The following is a 23,794-nucleotide window of genomic DNA, read 5'->3' as shown; positions in this document are numbered from 1 at the left end:
TATTTGCGCTCTATGTGAAAATCAGATAAGCCATTGGGTATCCCGCAATATTGCCATTTTGTCTTGTGATTCTGCTGTAATGAGTCTAGGATGAAAAGTTTCAACAGCATGTCTCTTATTCAGCAATATTCAAGTTCTGTACTACCAAGATAAAGAATGTAACTGGGTGGGCTGCTATATTACTCTGAAAAGCTCCTAGTACTTTATGTCATGGCACACTGGAGACCTAGTATACTGGTCCCACTTTGTTATATTTCTTAGTTTTCTTGTACTGCCACTGAAAATCTGCAGGGATGCTAGTCATGAGCAAAATTAAGATCACCAATCCAGCACATGGAGGTTTATAGCTGCAATCGGCCCTCACATCACCATTCCACAGCACAATGTGTTGCTGCTCTAAATCATTCCTTAGCTGTGCTGCACCAGTGATTTGTTGGCTTTTACTTTCAAACTTGTAACACTCAAAGCATATAAATTTGACACAGGAACTCCCCCTTCCCCCCGCTCCCGAACCCCCCAACTGCTCCCAAAAATATTTTTGTTTCAGCAAAAGCAAAGCCCAGAGAAAACTGAACTCTTCTGAAAAATATTAAGGGCCAGACTTACTTTCTTGATGCGAGTACAGCATGTGTTGGGAAAATTCCCAACTTGGCCGCTCCACCTTGGGAGAAATTGCTCATAAGGATGGGATTTTCACTGCAGGGAGTGGGGTGGGTGTGGGTTGCAGTTGGGCTGGCCAACCCAGGAAAAAGTTTGGAAGCCGCACAGGGGCTGCTGGGTGTGCAGGCCCAGCCTCAGTGCTGTGGGACTTTGACCCAGTTATAAAAAAATTGAAAGGCTCTCAACCCTCACACCACCTAACCCACCTCATACTCCCCATGCTCCATCCATGTTAACTCATGCCCCCAAGTACACCCTATGGCCCCTCATCCTTCCATGCCCCCCAAACAACTTCCATGGCCCCTCATGCCAAGCTATAGCACTTCCATGCCATTCACCCACTATACACTGAAAGGGGTAATGAACCCATAGTGAAGCCCAGAAATCCTGTTGAAATACCTGAGCCCCAGGAAAAACATTGCTGGATTGTCAGACCTGGCTCTCTGATCTATGCTGTCAATTTTACAATATTTATTTATATAAGATGAAGAGGTTTCAGTTATTGATGTTTAAAGGGCCTGGATGATTTATTTTTATTCAGCTACAGTAAAAAGTAGTATTTTTAAAGTGGAACGTTATCAATTACTTAAAGTTTTTTTTTGCACTTCCTACTGTCACTATAGGGTTTATTGCTTCTATACAGTGTATAGTGGGCGAATGGGCCTGGAGTTCCATTGTTTAAAAAGGGATCAAAAGAAATGCCAAACAATTATAGGCCAGTTTGTCTTACATCGGTGGTGAGCAAATTAGTAGAATCAATCCTGAGAGATAGGATTAACTGTCATGTGGAAAGGCATGGACTAGTCAGGAATGGTCAGCATGGATTTGTTAAAGGAAGGTCTTGCCTCACAAATTTGATTGAATTCTTTGAGGAAATGACAAGAAGGGTTAATGAAGGTAGTGCAGTGGATGTTGTGTACATGGATTTTAGCAAGGCATTTGATAAAGTCCCACATGGCAGATTGGTCAGGAAAGTAAAAGCCCATGGGATTCAGGGTAATGTAGCAAACTGGATAAAAGGTTGGCTTTGTAACAGGAAACAAAGGGTAATGGTCGATGGATGCCCTTGCGAATGGAAAGTTGTCTCAAGTGGTGTTCCACAGGGCTTGGTGTTGGGACCCTTGCTGTTTGTGTTATATGTGAACGATTTGGATGTGAATGTGGGGGGCACGATTGGGAAATTTGCAGATGACACAAAGATTGGCCGAGTAGTAGATAGTGTGGAGGATAGCCAAAATCTCCAAAACAAGTGATATAGTTGGGTTGGTGGAGTGGGCGGTAAAGTGGCAGATGGATATTAACATAGAGAATTGTGAGGTCATACATTTAGGGAGGTCAAACAGTTACAGGGATTACAAAATAAATGGGAATATACTAAGAGGGGTAGATGAAGTGAGAGATCTTGGCGTACAAGTACACAGGTCCCTGAAGGCAGCAGTTCAAGTAGACAAGGTTGTAAAGAAGGCATTTGGAATGCTCTCCTTCATTGGCAGAGGTATGGAATATAAAAGTAAGGATATGATGTTGGAATTGTATAAAACACCGGTGAGGCCACAACTGGAGTATTGTGTGCAATTCTGGTCACCATATTACAGGAAGGACGTAATAGCTCTGGAGAGAGTGCAGAGGAGGTTTACAAGAATGTTGCCAGGGTTAGAAAAGAGTAGCTACGAGGAGAGATTGGATAGTTTTGGGTTATTTTCCTTAGAACAAAGAAGGCTGAGAGGTGACTTGATTGAGGTGTACAAAATTATGAGGGGAACAGATAGAGTGGACAGGATAAAATTGTTTCCTTTGATGAAGAATTCTAGAACCAGGGGACATAGATTCAAGATAAGAGGCAGAAGGTATAGGGGGGACATGAGGAAGAACTTTTTTTACTCAGAGGGTAGTGGGTGTCTGGAATTCGCTGCCCAAGTTGGTGGTAGAGCAGAAACTCTAAATTCTTTTAAAAAGTACCTGGATCTGCACCTAAAGTGCTGTAAGCTGCAGGGCTATGGGCCGGGTTCAGGAAGGTGGGATTAGAAAGGGAACCTGGGTGTCCTCGTGTTGGCATGGACAAGATGGGCCAAATAGCCTTCTTCTGTGCTGTAACTTTTCTATGGTTCTATGGAGGCGTCATAGCTTCATATAGGACATGAGGAGGCACGGGGTTATTTGGGGGCCATACCTTGGCATGGGGGACCATGAGGGGTCATAGGGGTTGGGTGGGGAGCATAGCTTGCATGGGGGAATGTGGGGCTATAGGGTGTGGGTGTGGGCCATATCTTGGCATGGGGGTCATGAGGGGTCACAGGGGTTGTTTGGGGGACATACTTTGCATGGAGGGGCATGTGGAGGACTTTTTGAACTTAGCTTCAGAAGTTTCCCTCATGCAGACTGTGGTTCTCGACACCCTTAATGTGCCCTGATCTACAATTTTTTGAAAAGTTGGCCCGACTCCATGAAAATTGCGGAGTACTAGGAGATGCCTATACCCACATTGAAGCCAATACAGGTGCAGGCTCATGACCCAAACCAAGCCACACCTTTAAAAGACAGTCCTGAAAATTGGAAACCCTGGGAATGGTGTTGGAAAGCCTGGAATCAGGACCTGCTTGCTAGTTTTAAAGGGCTCCCAAGTCATGCCGACTTGGCAAAAATCCAGCCCTAAGAGATTTTCTCAATTTGACGATATTGTATTTGGAAAGGTGTGAAGTTATTTTGATTAAAAGGAAAAACTGAAGCTTTTTATTTAGGTAGGGAAAAAAAGAGTACTGAATTTTTACTTGTTTAAAGAACTGATGCCGAAATTACTGTGAAAAATTCTATTGCCATTTGTTTGTAGTTTCTCCAGCAATGATTTTCGAATTATTAAATATTCCTTCATAGATGTCTTTTCACAGCACTGATTTCTCATAAGGCAGCTGTCAGCTGTTCTGACGCCATCAGCTGCAATTTTAGCAGGAACAATAATATTGTAAAGTCATGAAAATCTGTGTTTACGAAACTGCTTTTTGATGAAGTCTGTTGGTTGCTGTACAGTAAACACAGGAAGCCAGTTCGTTGACACTCTAATTACAATTGTACAACTGCACATTAATACTGGAGGCCAGTGTAACCAGCACCTGACTGACAAATCAATGGGGAGATCAATGCACAGAGGCCTCTTTTTCTTAATAGTAATAGCAGAATAACTAGTGTTAAAGCAACTTATTATTCATTTTTGTTCCTGCTTATGCTAGCCCCGAACAATAATTTCTATTACTCCCAATTTCAACCCAAAAACACGACTGGAAAAGGCAAGTTTAAAAATGTTGCATACTCCTAAGTGTGAATTACTAACAGGAATCAGAAAAAGCAATGATCTTGCCATTGGCCCTATTTAATATGTTTCTTACCAATATGCCACTGGGGAGACGAGAATTATACCATAATGTGTGATAATCTTGGCTCATCACCTCAAATTGCTTCTGCAATTAACATCCACAGTGACATACCTGTAAAACCAGTACTTCAACCTGGATGACTATCTAGTTCAGATTGCTCCCTTCGACACAACCGAAGTTCAGAAAGGTGAAATATATAACTGGGTGTTTTGCCCGCCTTGTAAGTGAACACCATTTAAAAATTTCATGTACCATTTCAGGGTCCCTCCTCCACCTCTTAACCATTTGCAGTTTACTGAAATCCTAGTGAGAACATGAGTCTGACTTGAATCTTACCTTCTTTGCTGTGTTTTCAGTTCTTGTACCATCTGAAATTGACCAGAATCGGCTAGAGTGGCATGCATTCAGCCTCTGGCAGGGTCCTTTTGCTCTGTTCAATGTTTCAGTTCAGGCACACATCAGTAACTTTGCATTATCCCACTTACACAGGCAAATCCCCCACACATTCCAGTGTACACATTCCAGGCTCTCAGTGAGATCTTCCCTCTATTCAAGAAAAGGTACTGAAAAGATTTCAGCTTCTTGCATATATTTGTCTTTTTTAAAAGCTTGAGAAGTCCTTTTTTAAATTTCCTTTTTTGTTTCAGCCCAAACCAAATTCTTGCAGATTCCTAGCTGGATTCTTCAGCAGCAAGCAGGGAGTTAGCAAGCAGAGGAAAAACTCCAGTCTGTAGTCCTGCTACTGGAGAGAACAGTCTCCAGAATAAAGTAGGTGGGATTCCTGGTATAACGTTACATAGCCGTGGAGTTAAAACGCAGGCCCTTATCTGTTCAATCAGTTGACATTCAATTCAGGGTTGTCACAACTAAGGAACACCCAGTATGGACATTGATTGGTGCTGTCCACTTGTGTAACCAGGGAATCTGTACTTCTTGTTGCTGATAATACTTCTTGAGGACACAGTAAACAATTTAAGTGACAGAGAGCTGCTCTGTCACTCGTCCTTTTTCTAACAAGGAAAGCTTGCTTTCTCCAGGTTTTTCTGTCCTTTTTGTTTAAAAACAACCAGAGGTTCCTCCTATACAAACAGTAAAAGAAAATTAGCCACACCCAGTAAATGATTTGTTTGCCATTAGTTATTGCTGTAGAATTGAAGAAATATTTATTTTTACTTTCATTCCTCTTTTTTTGAGGCATTGTAATTTTATTTGGATGCAGTTCTGTGGGCACTGTGATCCTTTGTATTCTTTGTGTGTTAACCTAAACAGTGAGTGTTGACAGGCACGCAGTTCAGCCCTTTCCTGTCCTTACCTGATATTCACCTCGGTCAACTCAGCAGGGAGGGGTCACTGGAAAGTGTTTAGAAGAAGAGACTCTATGGCTTCCTCTCCTTCCTAGCCCTGAGGCCTTTGCAACTCTGGTTTTGCCAGCCTAGCTGTCATCAGTAATCTTACATTGCATATCGTACCAGGAGCCTCCTGGTCTGTGATTTGGTTACATTCCGCCTTTACTGACTAACTTAGTGGGGAAAAATTACTGGAATGATTATTATCATAGGTTCAACTTTAAGGGATCTGGGTATGTGCTGGGCAATTACTGTACCACCACTCCATATGGCGCACACTGCAGTTGTAGTACCATAAATTGTATCTTTAGTGACCATCACTGACAAATCCTACCAGCTGTAGGCTCATTGGGTAGCACAGTCACCTTTGAGTCAGAAAGTTGTGGATTCAAGTCCAACTCTAGCATGCAGCACAAGAATCTAGACTGACACTCTAGTGTCAGCATCTGAGGGAACACTGCAATTTTGGAGGGCAGTACTGTGGGAGTGCTACACAGAGGGGCAGTCCTGAGAGTGCTCTGCATTGTCAGAGTCAGTACTGAGAAGCATTCTGCACTGTTAGAGGGTCAGTTCTGAAGGAGTACTGCACTGTAGGAGGGCCTGTGCTGAGGGAGCGTCGCACTGTCAGAGGGTCAGTGCTGAGGGAGCACTGCATTGTCAGCAGGTAAGTCCTGAGGGCGCGCCGCGCTGTTGGGAGGGTCAGTGCTGAGGAAGCGCCATACTGTCGGAAGGTCAGTGCTGAGGGAGTGCCACGCTGTCGGAAGATCAGGGCTGAGGGAGCGCTGCGCTGCCGTAGGGTCAATGCTGACGGAGCGCCGCACTATTGGAGGCTTAGTGCTGAGAAAGCACCACAGAGCCAGAGGGTCAATGCTGAGGGTGTACCATACTATCAGCGGGGTCAGTGCTGAGGGAGTGCCACAGTGTCGGGGGGGTCTGTGCTGAGGGAGTGCCGCAGTTTTGGAGAGTCAGTACTGAGGGAGCGCCGCATTATCGGTGGGTCAATACTTAGGTGGTGCTGCTTTGTTGGACAGTCAATACTGAGGGAGTGCTGCACTGATGTAACGGCAGCTTTGGATGAGCCATCAAACCGAGGCCACGTCTGCCCTCCCAGGTAGGTGTGGAAGATCCCACGTCCACTATTTCATGGAAGAGCAGTGGGGAGTTATCTCCAGTGTTTGGACGATATTTATTCCTCGATAAGTATTAAGAAAACAGATTACCAGGTCATGATCACATTTAAGTTATTGGAGCTTGCTGTGCACAAATTGGCAGCTGCATTTCCAACATTGCAGCAGTTTCTACACTTCAAAAGTACTTAATTGGCTGTAAAGTACTTTGTGATGTCCTGAGGTTGAAAGGCGCTGTAGAAATGAAAGGTTTTTTTTCTTTTTCGAAAGCAACTACTGTTCAATACATATGGAATGGTGCTTTTTGTTTTCTCTTCCCTTCCATGGCTTGTGCTGTCAATGTGAAATGTTCCTTTGTTGGAAAATCAGAGGTTCACCTGCAAATGGTTACAAGAAAATGAGGCTGCACACTGGGAACACATTTGAGAGCAATTCTTGTTTCAAATGCGACACTGGGTTCCTTTTATGGAAAAGTCCATTACTGTTGACAGTGGAGTAATTGTTTGAAATGGAGAAAGTAGTCATGTAAAAACTGAGTGATTGCTGCATAATTGATTAATTTTCCCTCATCTCTCTGTGGAACAGAGCTTGTGAAGTGCACAAAAATGGAAAGTTTATCTTATCATACCCCACCCTCATTATAAAGTTCACTGGTACAACAGAATTTATAATTCCATTTCTGCTGTACAGCCTGTCATTGTTAAAAAGGCCCTCAACAGCCCCATCATATTATTGAGCTCTGAATCATAAGATCACCTTTGTTACATACTGTTTTCACTAGAAAGATCTTTGGTGTTCCACACCAATGGCAGCCCCAATTTCAGCAGTCACACTGGCAAGTAAATGAGACAACACTGCAGCTGAGATCTGTGTAAAGGGGTGGTTTTCTCTGGCACCTTTAGAGGCAGTGGTGCTCTGATGGTAAATGTAAACACTCCAAAAGCTGGGGCTACTGGTGAGCAAAGTGCTGGGCCCAAAATCTCAGGATAACCCTGAAATTTTCTGATGACTAGGTCTGTATGGAGTTTGCTCACCTATTGACCTGAAATGAAGCTACATGTTTCAAAGGACCATGTATGTTGTAAATAACATATCTTTTTATTTCTGTTGTACTGTGGATTAAAATTACAATGGCTGCAGTTTGAAAGACAAGACCACTGGCACAGTGTGAGGAATATATACAATGGGCAGAATTTTGCCCTTGGTGGGCGTGTAGGTTCCACTGGCTCAGCGGTGGGCAGATCCCTGCCACTGAAATGGGGCCCGCCGCCATTTTGAGTGGGCGGGCCAATTAAGGCCCCTTCCTGTGCAGGCGGGGGGTGGGGGGGGGATCCCCAGCTGTCAAAGTGCGCTCTTTGCGCGAAAGAGCACACTGCTCCCTGAGACTAACTGCTGTCTCAGGGAGATTACTGACAATGCATAAAAGTTAAAAAATAGAAAAATAAAAATAGTATTAACATGTCCCCCTCATGTGATAATGTCACACGAGATGGGACATGTTAATAAAAACAACATAAACTTTATTCACTTTTTAAAAACTGACATGAAACCTCATCCCGCCAGTGGATGAGGTTTCACGTATTATCAGGAGCCCGCTGGGGCTCCTGGCCTGCCCGCCAGTCTTAAGGTTGGACAGGCAGGTCTTTAATGATCTTAATTAGCCTGTCAATGGCCTTAATTGGCCATTGACAGGTCGGTGGGCGGACAGACAGCTGATTTCGCTGTCCGCCCACCTTCTTAAAAATTTAAAGGGACCGGGATGACGTCGGGTGTTCCTTCCAATATCATTCCGTGTCATTTTCCCGTCAACGAGCAGGCCCCGCCCCCAAATCGCCAACGGGAAAATTCTGGTCAGTGTTGCTGTCCTGGAACAGAGTGTGCTGTGAAAGACAGGATGGTGCCGAGGAGGATTCTGGTCTAATGGGGAACTGCCTGGCAACAACACTTTAATTAGCTCCTGACCAGGTGACCAGGGTTTATGTGAGAGCAGTGCAGCAGAATAGCTCCTAGCCTGAAAAGGAAAAGACCTAAAACCTCCTGCTCTTATGTGTGTAAGATTCCCGTAATTCCACAATACTAGCTAGCTGGCTTTTTCTCCTCATATCTCTATAACCTGCTCTCTCTCTCTCTCTCTCTCTCTCTCTCTCTCTCTCTCTCTCTCTCTCTCTCAAAGCCTCTGTCAAGAGACAAAGGGGAAAATCTCTGTTAGAGTCATTGAAAGGCAAGTGCTCACCAGTGAACTAAAGACTGAAAGTACTGGAAGACCATCTTGTGTCATCAACATAGAACTGAAAGGAATTTGGAAGGCATTGATTAAAACCAACCCATCCAATCCTGTACTCCGGAATTGGAGCTATTGAACTGTTCTATCCCATCCTTAAAATCCATGTTTTTGTGTGTCTTATGTGCCTTGTATTGTGTGTATAGGGATATAAAAAGGGATAGAGTTTAGGTTATAGAGTTAGAAATTAGCAGTTCATATTTCTTTCTTTTGCCCCTAGTTAAAGACGTTTTGTTCGATAAACAGTTAGTCACTTATTAAGTTTACAAACCTGGTGCTTGTGTTCTGTTAACCTAAGTTAAACAATTGGGTGGTTTGATCAAACTTTTCACATTTTTCACGGCTCGGAGAGCAGTGGGGCTTGATATTGCAGCACACTATCCCCAGTGAGCCGTGACAATGTATAACTCTTATGTATATATACGTTTGTTTGGCTTTTTCTCTGATGCTGTGAAATCTGTCCAGCATTTTAAATATGATGGATTCTGCATAGCAGGAATCTAGGGTATTACAGAATTACATCAGGAAGTAACTCTAAAATAAAGAGGTCTCATTTATAACATCCCTGTTACATTTTACAATCTGATTATAACAGCATTTTTTTATAGTCACGTTTTATTACTTTAGGTATATATAGTGTGATGTATATCTTGGAAATGAGCTACAGAGCTGTTGTTGAAGACTGAGGGGTTGTGGTCAGGGTGAGGGGGTGCAGCAGGGGTTAGATGTCCTGTACCAGAAGACTGAAGAAGGTTTACCGGTTTATATCTGTTGTTTTCACTTGGACATTAGTTAACGACCTTGAACTTGCTCCCTGGTAAGTTTGTTAAATAAACAGACTTTCATTCATTTGGTAGTTTTTCAATTAGGTTGTCATATTTATACCAGTAAAAGGCTATATTTATATGTAGCACCAACTGTGGTTTGGTGATAACATTCTCACCTCAGAGTCAGAAAAGACTTAAAACTTTGGCTGACGCTTCAATGCTGTACTGAGGAAGTGCTGCACTGTTAGGGATGATGTTTTTCGGATGAGACGTTAAACAGAGACCCCATCTTCCCTCAGGTGGGCCTAAAATATTCCAGGGCCACTATTTTGAAGAAGAGCAGAGAAGTTCTCCCTGGTCAACATTCAACCCTCAACCAAAGCAGATTATGTGCTCAGTCTTTCGTTGCTGGGATCTTGCTGTGCGCTAATTGGCTGTTGCAGTTCCTACATCCACATCTTCTAAATCAGCAGCTACATTTTCCCACATTGCAAAAATGAACCCGGCCAAGGCGCCATATAAATGCAAGTTCTTTCTTCTTTCTATTAATGCTAGACTTGCACAAAATTATTAATGGTTTGGAATACATATTGACAAGTGACACCAATTTTTTTACATTCTAGTGCCCTATGAGAGCCATACTATTATGTGCTGAAATGTATTTGGAGAGCATTGAGTAGAAAGCCTTATGTTGAATAGAATGCACAATGGTTTCATTATGATTTTTTATAAAATCACTTCTGTCTTAGATTAAAGAGATATGGTGTGGTTCAGATTGGTAGAACGGGGATCACACATGTAGTTCCAAAAATAATGAGTTTTTACTCAGTTGGAGTGTTGTGGGATAGATATCCAGAAGACAGGGTCAACACTTTTCCCCTGAAAGCAATTTCTTCTGGGCCATGATCAATTATTTCCCAGTAGCCAGTTAAAAAACATCATGGACTAGGAGCAGAATGCCTCTTAGCTGGGGCACGGTACAGGAATGTTGTTGGAGAGGACCTTGTAAGAATCTGACAGTGATGTTTGCGAGGCAGATTTCAGTGGATACATTTGACAGGTGCCTCCTGTGGCATGTGTGACTGATCTGCCATCTTGGCTCTGGCACAGCTGAGTTGAGCCCTCAAACTGGCAATGCCATTCGGCAAATCTTGACTTTGGAAAAAGCCTCAGTAACATGCCATTGAAAACAGATCTGTAACATAAAAAGGGCATAAAGGAGCAAAGTCAATCCCTTCAGGTAACAAGGTTTGAACATTAAAATTAACGTTAAAGTTAAAGGTGAAATTCCTCTATAATTGTAACAAAGAATGAACAGCTTAAAAATGGTATTTTGCATTTCAGTCCAGTTGTTTATTTAAAACCTGCCAATTGTGACTGTTGATTTTGATTTGCGTTCTTTTGCCTTTTAACACATAAACTGAGAGATGCTTTCATCCACTTTTTTTAGCTGCGTTTGTCACCATTATTTTAGCATTTGATTTCTTTAATTGTGATTATTATCTAAACAGCTGCTGTGTAAGATGTTTTGTCTTATCAGTAGCACTGCTTGCAAAAGATGAGATAAAATGTCAATGGTAATTGATGAGAATGATTTTCCTGACATGGCAGGATCTGAAAATTGAATGAAAATTGATGGGGTCTGTTTCCTGCATTTTCACTTAGTGAGATGTTTACTAATTTATCATTTTTTTAAAAAAATCCCTCATTTGCCTATCTATGCTCTGTACCTTGGACATGAAGAGAAGGAGATGACTTGATCCTGTGGCAATCTAACTTTTCATTGGGAGGTCACGCAAATGTAGGTGAGAGTGAATGTCTTGCTGGTCCATCTCTTCCTCACTGGAGGAATTGCATGGTTTCCAAATTAAGTATTCTTTGGGTGGCTCAACAGATATTGTGAACTTGCTGAACAGGAATTGTGGATCTAAACCTGCCCCACAACTTCAGCACAAAGTGCTTTGCCACAGTATGTGCCTGGAAAAAAATCATTTTACACATGGACAGTTCAATCACCCTGCAGATATACCGTTGACCTAAGTGGGCCCATTGAACAAATATATATTCCTGTTAAGATGCAGCATCTGGTTTGACCTAATGATTACACATGCTGCAGGTATTATATTTATGCAAGCCAGAATTTTCTTTAGACTTTTTGTATGATTCCAGTGATTAGAAAAGTTATTAAGTATGTGATAATTGATATGAACAAAGGCTCACTATTCTGGATACTTTTATTTTAAACTTAACAGTCACTTGCATTTATACAGAAACAGAAAGCAAAATCATGCAGATGCTGGCAAGTTGAAATAAAAACAAAATTCAGGGAACACTAAGCAGGTCAGGCAGCAGCTGTGGAGGGAAGAAACAAAGTTATAGTTTCAGGCTGATGATCTTTCATCAGAACTCACATCTGACCATGTCTTTGCATGGTATCGCAGGGTATATTTGACAGAGGGCATTTTTCCCCCTCCCACTTTTACCTCTGTCAGTTTCAACCTCTGGGAACCATACCTCCTGCTTGCGGGTCACCCCATTGGCTGAGCCCCTGGATACCAGAGTGGGGTAAGAATGGATTGGTGCCGAGTCCCAACTCATTCTTACCCTCTCGCTTTTATGGGGAGATGCTTGGCTTCTGTTCTGTTCATTTCTTTTACCAAGTCCAAAATTGAACAGAGGGCAGAACATTCATGAAGCAAATAAGATCAGAGTTTGAATTCTGATGAATATTCATTGAAAACCTTAATTACTAATATTTCCACTTCATGAGTCACAGTAAAACAAAGGATCAAACAGCCATCTGTTTTAAGTGACAGCTTTTTAAGAGTAGAAATTAATCTGTGCCTTCTTAACAAATTGTTTAATGTGATCAGTTGAAATTCCTGTTGTTAATTGGGTTCGTTAGCTTGGGATGTATTGTTCAGTCTTTGCCACCATGGAATTATCAGTCTTGGCTCCAAGGTAGAGTCAGATGGTGATGTATTCAAGTCCCACTGCAGGAGTTGAGCACGTAATTTAGGCTGGGGCTCCAGTGCGGTACTGAGTGAGTGCTACATTACTGTAGGTCGTGTTTTTCAGATGAGATGCTAAACTGAGACTCAGCCCTCTGCCTTTAGGTAAGTTTTAAAAAAAAAAAGGATGCAGCACTATTTGAAGAAGAGCAAGGTGAATTGTCCTAGTCAATATTCATTCTTCAACCAACGCTATCAAAACAGATCAAGTGGTAATTCATCTTATTGCTGTTTGAGGGATCTTGCTGTGTACAAATTAGCTGTTGAGTAGGTGTGAATTTCAGTCATGGTTCAGATCATGTTGAGATGTCCCAAGGATGAGATATAAATAGCAGTTCAGCCTTCTCTTCCTTACACCAACAAACACAGGAACTTTGTTCAACCATGTCATGTAAGGACTATTTAAAAATAACATAAAAGGTAACTATCACTTGGCAACTAGATCATTTTTTTGAAATTTGCATTTGCTTACTCAAGGACATGAGGGTAGAACCATGAACACTCAGTACAACCACTTTCCTTCCTTCCCTCCACCCATCCCCCCGACTTCCTGCTTACATTTTTTTATCCATCTCTCTCAGGACATTTTTGAGTTTGTCTGTTGTGAGCACAGAGATGAGACATGTATTGTGAATGATCGTTCTGCAATGAGGTACGTGTTTTGGGGTGACTTTCCAATTTTATTTTATTTTTGTCTGTGGCAAGACCACTTGTTTTCACAGCTCCCTAAAATGGCTTAGTTATCAACTACTCATGGGAAATCATAGATCTCAATATTTCACTCCATGCTCTTTCCCCTACCACCCCACTCCTCTTTGCCCCAAGAAATGAACACTGTTATTGGCAGATCGAGTGATTGACAGAGACTTTTTGCAGTAAGTGAGACACGAATGTTTGAAGAATTGTATTCCTCACCTCACTTTAAACAAACTAGAGAGTTTAAATTTTGTGAATTCTGCATTTACTGCAATTATTGTTAAAATGTCTATCATACTGAATGCACCTACTGTTAGTATTTCACATTTAGTATACTGGTATGAGGCCCTGCTATGCATTTTTTCTACATTAATGTGACTAGTTTATCTCATTTCCATGTTAATTCAGCATAATTTATACATAACAAATAGGGCCAAATGAATGCTGAGTTAAGCTCTAAACTAGCATGGACATGTTGACAGCACATTTGTCAAGGACATTAACATGGCTGCTAGAACACAAACCGTCGCTAATAAAAACTTCAGAGCGAAAGTATGGCATTTTCTTTTTCCTTCTCCCATTGCTATCCTTTGAAACCACACTCCCCCAATTCTTGACATTGTGCCAAGTTAAGCACCATTCTCTGCTGGCAAGATGCCAGCTCCAAGATCCCTTCCAGTGGTGTTACCTGACCAAGGAGTGTGCAATCATTATGGAGTAATTTTGTCGTCCAGCTTTCCCTCCAACATTGAGCTGCCTCTTGTCACTTACTGCTGACATCCTGACTGGGATCAAAACCCTCTGTTTAGAGGATCAACCGGGCTGCTACGATCTGTGACATTATTCGTATAGCAGTTGTGACGCTGGTACACTAACATGGTTGCTCGACAACTCCAACTCAACAATATATTATAATAAAACTGTATATCACAGTTCCCAATATTTATGGATACAATTTGTCATCTTTGATAGATCTGTTCAATCACCAAATCATATTCAGTTCCCATAAGGACCCTCTATCATTATAATCATTTTCACAGTTCATCTTTATATTATACATTAAGAATGATCCCAATTAATCAAAGTATTAACATTATAACCATAGGATAATGCACATAATACAGGTAGAATAGAAAGAAATATTTGCATATGTGTAGTGCCATTCTTGTCCTCAGGATATCCAAATAGATTTTACAATCAGCGAATCGCTCCTGAAGTATAGTTAATGTTACCATGTAAGGATAGAGGCTGAAAGACAATATCAAGCTTTTGCTGTAGGTGGCGAGCAATGTGTAACCTATAAAGACTAATTACTAAGGTACATATGGTGAAACAAAAATTTAAACCAAGGTCCTGTCTGTTCTCTCAGGCTGACATGAAAGATCCCCTGACACTATTTTGAAGAAGAGCAGGGGAGTTCTCCCCAGTATCCTGGCCAATATTTACCTCTCAATCAGCATCGCTAAAAAGATAATCTGCTCATTATCACATTGCTGTTTATGGGAACTTGCTGTGCCCAAATTAGTTGCCACATTTCCTACATTGCAACAGTGATTACACTTACGAAGTTCTTCATTGGCTGCGAAGAGATTTGGCTCGTCCTGAGGTCATGAAATGTGCAACAGAAATACAAGTTTCTTCATTCACAATGGAATGATAAATTCACTGTACAATATGAGATAGTGTTCAGTTAAGAAATAACGACCTGATGAAATACTGTGTGTAGAATATGGCTCATCAAGCTGTGCCATGCATTGTTGAGATTCAGGTTCAGATCTGACATTGTGAAGTAATGATGTCTAAATGTATATTGGAACAGGGAGATGGAAATATGCAGAAGAAAAGGCAAAATAGAAAGCAAAAACTTGCGTTTATATAGCACCCTTTCAAGACCTCATGACATCCCCAAGTGGCTCACAGCCAATGAGGTACTAGTGAAGTGTAGCCACAGTTGTAATCTAGGGGAGCACAGCAACAGCATAAACACCAATGAAATGAATAACCAGCTGAACTATTTCAATTATATTTGTTGAGGGATATATATTGGCCAGGACACCCCAAAAATTCCTCTGCTCTCCTTCAAAAAATGTCATGTGCCTAAAGTATGAACATTTTAGGGGCTGTACTTAGTGTTCACTCCTTGGTCCAGGTGCCCTCAAATTAAAAAAAAAAGTTTAGGTGGTATAGGATTTGGTTCACACAACATTTTCAGAACATTATTCAGATTTTGGGTTTGTACTCATGATTCTCCAACTGGTAAGCTTTGCACTCTGTTAAGGGAGTTTGATGCATGCTTGTGTGTGTCACAGAGAGATAGATTACCTGAATAAATGGGTCCCTATCAGGTGCGAGTGGAGTTGAACAGTCAGGAGATACCCCAGTAATGTGGCAAGGATGCTCAGCCCATGAAATACAAACATATGAAATAGGAACAGAAGTAGGCCATTCGGCCCCTTGAGCCTGCTCCACCAATCAGTAAGATCATGTCTGATCCGTTTGTGTTCTGAATTCCACATTCCCACCTACCCCCGATAACCTTTGATTCCCTTGCCTAACAAGAATCTATCCACCTCCACCTTAAAAATATTCAATGATTCCACCTTTTGAGGCGGAGAGTTCCAAAATCACACAGCCCTGAGAGAAAAACTTTCTCCTCATCTCTGTCTTAAAAGGACAATCCCTAATTTTAAAACAGTGCCCCATAGTTCTGGACTCACCCACAAGAGGCAACATTCTTTCCACACCCACCTTGTCAAGACTGTTCAGGATCTTTTATACTTTAATCAAGTCACCCCATAATCTTCTAAACTCCAGTGGAAACAAGCCCAGTCTGTCCAGCCTTTCCTCATAAGACAACCTGCTCATTCCAGGTATCAATCTAGTAAACCTCCTCTGAACCACCTCAGACGCATTTACTTCCTTCCTTATATAAGGGGACCAAAACAGCACACAGTACTCAAGATGTGGTTTCACCAATGCCCTGTATAACTGAAGCATAACACCCTTACTTCTATGTTCAATTCCTCTCGTAATAAAGGACTGCATTCCAATAGCCTTCTTAATTACTTGCTGTACCTGCATACTAATGTATTGTGACTCATGCATGAGAACACCTAGATCCCTCTACACCTCGGAATTCTGCAGCCGTTCTGCATTTAAGTACTACTCTGTTTTTTTATTCTTCCTGCCAAAGTGAACAACTTCACAATTTCCCACATTATGCTCCATCTGCCAGATTTTTGCCCACTCTCTCAACCAAACTATATCTGTCTGTAACCTCCTTATGTCCTCTTCACAACATACTTTACTACCTATCTTTGTGTCATCTGCAAATTTAACTACCATGCCTTCACTCCCCTTATATAAGTCATTGATATAATTGTATAAAGTTGAGGCCCCAGCACAGACCTCTGCGGGACTCCACTGATCACATCCTGCCAATCAGAAAAAGAGCCTTTTATGCATGCTCTCTGTTTTCTGTCAGCCCGCCAAACTTCTCTCCACGCTAATATGTTACCCGCTACACCGTGTGCTTTTATTTTCCACAATAACCTTTGATGTGGCACCTTATCAAATACTTTCTGGAAATCCAACTACAGTACGTCTACAGGCTCCCCTTTATCCACAGCGTATGTTACTCTTTCAAAGAATTCCAATAAATTGGTTAAACATGATTTCCCCTTTCACACAACGATGTTGACTCTTCCTGATTACCTTGAGTTTTTCTAACTGCTCAGCTTAATGATCGAATCTAACATCATCCCCACAACAGACATCAAGCTGACTCGCCTATAGTTCCCTGTTTTCTGCCTCCCTCACTTCTTGAATAGAGGGGTTATATTTGCTGCTTTCCAGTCTGATGGAACCTTTCCAGAATCTAGCGAATTTTGGAAAATTAACACCAGTGCATCTACTATCTCATTAGCCGTCTCTTTGAAGACCCTAGAATGAAGTCCATCAGGATCCAGAAACATGTCAGCCCACAGCTCCATCAGTTTGCTTAGTACTGTTTCCCTAGTGATTGCAATTTCACCAAGTCCCTATCTCCCACTCCTTGATTTACAGATATTACTAGAATCCTTTTTGTATCCTTTATAGTGAAGGTAGAAGCAAAATATTTGTTCATTTCATCCACCATTTCCTTATTATCTACTATTAATTCCCCATTCTCACTCTCTAGAGGACAGACACTCACTTTACTTACTCTTTTTTAAATACCTGTAGGAGCTCTTGCTATCTGTTCTTACATTTCTAGCTAGCTTCCTCTCATACTCTAAATTTCTTTCTGCTGATTAACCTTTTAGTCATTCTCTGCCGTTCTTTATATTTTGACCAATCATCTGACCTGCCACTCATCATTGCATAGTTATATGCTTTCCTAACTACTTTAGTTGACCACAGATGGTGGGTCCTCTCCTTAGAATTTTTCTTTGTAGTAGGAATATACTTAACCTGAGTATTTTGAAATATCCCCATAAATATCTGCCACTGTTTCTCCATTGATCTATCCTCTAGCCTTGTATCCCAGTTCACTTCAGCTAGCTCAGCTCTCATGCCCACATAGTTGCCCTTATTTAAGTTTAAAATACAAGTCTTACATCCAATTTGAAAGAGAAGAGTTGGTCTAAAATTCAATCATATTCTGGTTGTTGGTACCTAGGAGTGCATTTACTGTGAGGTCATTAATTAACCCTGCCACATAACGCAATACCAAGTCCAATATAACCTGCTCTCGGTTTAGTTTCAGAACGTGCTGCTGTAAAAAAAAAAGTGTTTCGCAAGCATTCTATGAGCTCCTCATCCAGTATAGTACTGCCAATCTTGATTTTTTTTTTTTTCAGTTTATATGTAGATTAAAATCATCTATGATTACTGCCATCCCTTTATCACAAGCAACCAATATATCTTGTATACTTTGCCCTAAATTGTGGTTACTGCTAGGGGGCCTGTAGACCACTCCCATTGGTGACTTCTTTCCCCCACTATTCCTTATCTTCACCAAAACTGATTCTACATCCTGATCTCCTGAACCCAGGTCATCTCTAACCATTGCACCAATGCCATTCTTGATTAACAGTGCTACCCCTCTACCTTTACCTAGATTCCTATTCTTCTTGAATGTCATTTACCCCATAATATTCAGGACCAAATCCTGTAGCCATGTCTCCTTAATGGCTATCAGATCATATTTATTTACTTCAATGTGCTCTCTCAATTCATTTACTTTGCTATGAAGGCTATGCACATTCAGTACAGAGCCTTTAGTTTTGTTTTTTTGGTATCTTTGTAACATCTAGTCTTGACGGTTGGTGTATTCTTAAGTTTCTCTCTTCCCTTCCTACCATTCTCTCTTAATTCCCATGTTACTATTTTGCTCCCCTGCCTTGACTCTAGCCCATGATTTGCTACATCTACCCAAGCTTGATCTCTCCACCCCCCCCACCACCACCACCACCACCACCCTAGTTAGTTTAAAGCCCTTTCTACTCCCCTAATTATATGGCTTGCTAGAACACTGGTCCCAGCAAGATTCAGGTGTAGACAGTCCTATCGGTACAGCCCCACTTTCCCCAGCACTGATGCCAGTGCCCCATGAACCGGAACCCACTTCTCCCACACCAGTCTTTCAGCCACGCATTCATTTCTCTAATCTTATTTGCCCTATGCCAATTTGCACATGGCTTAGGTAATAACCCAGAGATTATTACCTTTGAGGTTCTGCTTCTTAATTTGGTACCTAGCTCCTCATACTGACTATGCAGAACCTCCTTCCTTGTCCTGCTTATTTCGTTGTACCTACATGGACCATGACAACTAGATCCTATCCCTCCCACTGCAAGTTCCTCTCCAGCCCTGAGCTGATGTCCTGAATCACAGTCTTCTGGACTCTCTCTCTTTGCTGCAGAGAACATTGTCGATTCTCCTCACTATACTGCCACGGCATTCCTGTTTGCTCCCCTTAACTTGAATAGCTTCCTGTACCATGTTGCCATGACCAGCCTGTTCATCCACCTTGCAGATCTCACTTTTGTCCACACAGGTTGCAAGCACCTGAAACTGTTTGACAATTGCAAAGTCTGAGTCTCCTCCACTACTATCTGCTCGGTTCCTTTACCTGCCTCACTCTCAGTCACATTCTCCTGTCCCTCACCACTGACCAAAACAGGTGACCCTGTTCTGAGGGATGTGACCATCTTCTGGAACAAAGTGTCCAGGTATTTCTCCCCCTCCCTTATGTTGCGCAGTGTCTCCAGTTCAGCTTCCAGATCAATAATCCGGATCCAGAATTTCTCTAGCTGCTTATACTTTCTGTAGACTTGTTTGTCATGGACCGCCTTGGGCATCCAAAAGCTTCAACATTCCACAGCTGCAACATAACACCTGTCCTGCCATTGTTACTTGTTATTTGGTTAACTTAATTATCATCTTCATTAACTTAGAATATTTCCTATGTATACTATGTATTCCCCCGTCACCAAATTCCCACGTGAACCAAATTCGCTACTCACTTGGTCTCCATCTCACTCAAGCGTAGTCTCCTGGCGCACCCCTTACTGATCTCCTGTTTTCTCCCCACATCAGGGGATGAAAAGTTAAGTACTCTCTGAAATTTAAACTCAAGACCCTCTGGCCCAATTCCATCACCTTAAATGGCGGAATATTTAGCCCAATTTTATCACTTAAAATGGCCGACCATCTGGCCCAAGTCCATCACCTTGAGTGAAGCCACTTGATTTCATGAGGAGGTGATGTGTGACTGGTGACGAGTGTCCCTCAGGAGAACAGTACAAGCTAAAGAGTAAATTAACCTGCATTCGGCTTGTTAATGTTTACCAGCAGTTAATAACATGCCAACAGTGATCTAGGAGCAAGTAAATTGTCAGCCTATTGGCCTCACTCCCCTTTGCCCATTAAACATGTGTGATGCAGGTAACTAAGGAGGAAAAGATTGCAAAAGTAATGAGGGACTTGCATCAGATTAAAAGAAAGAGTTCAAATGTGAACCCAGCCTTATTTTCATTCGCAGGACAATGTAGCATTAACCAAGAAGAACTTCAGTTGTTTTCGGGCCCTCACCACCACCTTATTGAGACATTTGAGGCCGTGGTGATGCTGCATTCAAATACAAAGCAGTCCTGTTTATTAAACAAAAACAAAAGTTGCTGTAAAAACTCAGCAGGTCTGACAGCATCTGTGGAGAGAAAGACAGAGTTAATGTTTCGAGTCCATATGACTTCTTCAGAACTAAAGAGAGGTAGAAATGTGGTGAAATATATACTGTTTAAGGGGGGTGGGGACAAGTGAAGCTGTATAGAAGGCCAGTGATGGGTGGAGGCAAAGGAGAGATTGCAAAAGATGTCATAAGCAAAAGGTGGAAGGGGTGTTGATGGTGGTGATACTGGCTAAAGGAGGTGCTAATGGTGACATCAAGAGTAGAAAGCAGAATGAGCCAGTGACAGATGGTCCTAGTGGGGGTGGGGTGGGGGGGGGTGGGGATGGTGGTGGGAGAAAAGATCGAAATAGGCTAAAAGGTGGGGATAAAACAATGAATGGAAATAAATTTTTTTAAAAATAATAGAAATAGCTGGGGGAAAAAAATATATATAAAAATCTTCAGATTTTGTGAGAGAGTTCATGAACTCTCTCCTCCATCCTCACCCCTTTTTGATCCCCTTTTTTCAGTATTTATTTTAAAATTTTTATATATATATTCCCACCTATATCTATTATTATTTTTAAAATTTATTTCCATTTATTGTTTTATCCCCACCTTTTAGCCTATTTCGATCTCTCCTCCTCCTCCTCTCTCCCCCCCCCCCCCCCCCCCCCCCCCCCCCTCCCACTAGGGCCATCTGTCACTGGCTCATTCTGCTTTCTACTCTTAATGTCACCATTAGCACCTCCTTTAGCCAGTATCACCACCATCAACACCCCTTCGATCTTTTGTTTATGACATCTTTTGCAATCTCTCCTTTGCCTCCTATCACTGGCCTTCTATCCCGCTTCACTTGTCCCATCCCCCGAGTCATATGGACTTGAAACTTAACCCTGTCTTTCTCTCCACAGATGCTGTCAGACCCGCTGAGTTTTTACAGCAATTTTTGTTATTGTTTCAGATTTCCAGCATCTGCAGTATTTTGCTTTTATCTTACTGTTTATTAAACAACTCTGTGAAAAATCAGAATGGACATTTTTTTCACTCAAGACCTTTCAACCAACCTCAATTTACCAGGGTCTAAATCTACTGGCTTTGTAATGTGCATAGTGTTTGCTGAAACACCATTAAGCATAAAGGAAAATGGTGTGACCACTTCAATAACATCAGCGCATCTCTCTCAGTGATAGATTACACAGCCTCTGCTATTAGGATGGGCAACTGTGTATTCAGATTTATCCTGCTAATGGACCAAAGTGGAAAGTAATGAATATTTAGTTACGGGCGGCACTGAAATCTTAAACTGCAGTATTGATGCTGCAAATGGCATTTGATTTGGTGATGTACAATTATGTGCCGAGTGGAAAATAATGAAAGTGCACATACAATGACTTTAGTAATTTTCTCTTCATATCTGACGTGTACCACAGTGAGCTACTTATTTAGCTTAAGCCTGTACTGAATGCAAAATATTAACCATTTTCAACTGTACAGATAAATCCCACATTGTTTTGTGATTCCATAATCAGGACTTCATGTATTTGCAGAGCAAATACTCTGCTGTTGCAGCAGCAAACTACTGTTTATTACGGACTCGAAACATTAACCCTATCTTTCTCGCCACAGATGTTGCCAGACCTGCTGAGTTTTTCCAGCAATTTTTGTTTTTGTTACTGTATATTGATGATGTATAGTGTATATCTTCAGGTATGTGCATGGCAATATATATCAGGCAATATGCCTGAAGAGAGACATAGTTTAGGCTTTCCGAAAACTTAATCAAGATTGTGTTTGCACATTTATTTGGTGACATGCTACATTATCTCTAAAACTGCTTTGAACACCCTTCTAGGATGATATAATCACCCTGAGTGGAAGATTGCATGTTTACCCATTTTCAATAGTTCTTTTTTCTCTCTACTGCCTCCAACCCAGCCCTGCAGGCACTGATTCCTGCTAAGCTGTTACTACATGCAGGCAGTGGATTTCATGAGGTTGTTCAGCTGGATCTGTGGAGGGAGGGTCGGGGAGGCTGGGGTTGGGAGGTGTTGGAAAGCAAAATCAGAGCTGAGCTAATCCTTTCCTCACTCAATGTCTGTGAATCTGCACTGCCATTAGATAGCGATTAGAAACCTGAACTCTGGCTGTTTTATTTTCTCACTCACAAGCCTCTGGGCAGAGCATGATTGCATTATTAAGCCAGATAATTCAGTAGAGATTGACAATGGAAACTGGAAGCTTCCTGGTCTGCATGGCTTCATACCAGGTAGAGCCATTGGGAGTACTTTAAGTACATAATTCTATTTTTATAATTAGATGTAGCTTGGATTTATATACTTTCTCACCAGTGTTACATTCTGAATGAATTAAATCAATTAACAAATATCTAATTTACAATGTGGAGACATAATAATCATTTATAATGTGGGTAAAAATTACTGTTTAAACTGTCAGGGTTTGCAATCATTATTCCAATGAAACTGACAGCAACTCTGGGGGTGTCTTCATGTGTTTGGAGGAACATGAAAATCCAGAATTTGCTATTAGTGATTCTGCACCACTGCAGAAGATGTACTGTTGTGGTCCCCACTGGGCTGCAGTCCCTAAAGAATCAGTGATGAAACTTCTACTTTTATGTTGTTAGTTTCACTGTAGAAACCCATAAAACAAATTATTCATTGTTGAATGAAAGGTAACTTGAGTTTTTAACATGGTACTAAGTTCATAATTACCAAACACTTGCACGGGCCTTGAAAGCTAAGTGTATACATTTGTGGAATGTCAAATTTCTCTATTATGATGAAAAAATACATTTGAAAAATAATTGACCTTTTAAAGTTTGTTTTTAATATTTTACTTTCCACCTTAAATACCAAGGGATACCAAGATGCACCGTATGCTGGCAAATAGCACTAGAATAGGGAATAACAAGTGAATAGGTGGGATTGGAGTAAGGGAGTAAGTAATCAAGTCTTATTCAGGATTACAGTGCATGTAGGTGAATGCACAGTGTGGTTAATAAGATTGGTGAGTTACAGGTGCAGATTGACACGTGGAAATATGATGTTATGGCTATAACAGAGACCTGGCTCAAAGACGGGGAGGACTGGGTGTTAAATATTCTAGTTTACAAAGTGTTCAGGAAAGGTAGGAAAGGAAGAAAAGCTGGAGGGTGGTGGTATTTATTAAGGAGAGCATTGCAGTGATGGAGAAAGAGGGTATCCTTAAGCAGTCAAGGACACAACCTATTCGGCTAGAGGTAAGAAAGAAAAAGATGCAATTATATAATTATATGCAAGATGTCACCAACTAGGGAAGGATGTAGAGGAACAAATTTGCAAGAAATTATAAAAAATATAAAGTAGTTGTAATGGGGACTTTA

The 23,794-nt window shown here is 41.4% G+C and overlaps 2 protein-coding genes across 2 annotated transcripts in view; one reads left to right on the top strand and one right to left on the bottom strand.

Annotated features, from left to right (window-relative positions):
• LOC121272970 (ADP-ribose glycohydrolase MACROD1-like) overlaps positions 1-23,794 on the top strand; it is a 904,756-nt gene that overhangs the window by 83,881 nt on the left and 797,081 nt on the right. The gene's annotated exons all lie outside the window — the stretch shown is intronic.
• The window catches only part of LOC121272969 (leucine-rich repeat transmembrane protein FLRT1-like), a 148,422-nt gene that overhangs the window by 31,924 nt on the left and 92,704 nt on the right, over positions 1-23,794 (bottom strand). The window contains exon 2 of the mRNA XM_041179875.1: positions 4,365-5,107. The gene's annotated coding sequence lies outside the window, so the exon portion shown is untranslated. The remainder of the gene's footprint in view (positions 1-4,364; positions 5,108-23,794) is intronic.

The sequence above is a fragment of the Carcharodon carcharias genome, chromosome 37 (assembly GCF_017639515.1).
Source record: "Carcharodon carcharias isolate sCarCar2 chromosome 37, sCarCar2.pri, whole genome shotgun sequence".
NCBI lineage: Eukaryota > Metazoa > Chordata > Chondrichthyes > Lamniformes > Lamnidae > Carcharodon > Carcharodon carcharias.
The sequence above is the reverse complement of the archived record's forward strand: the minus strand, read 5'-3'. Positions and strand labels throughout refer to the sequence as shown.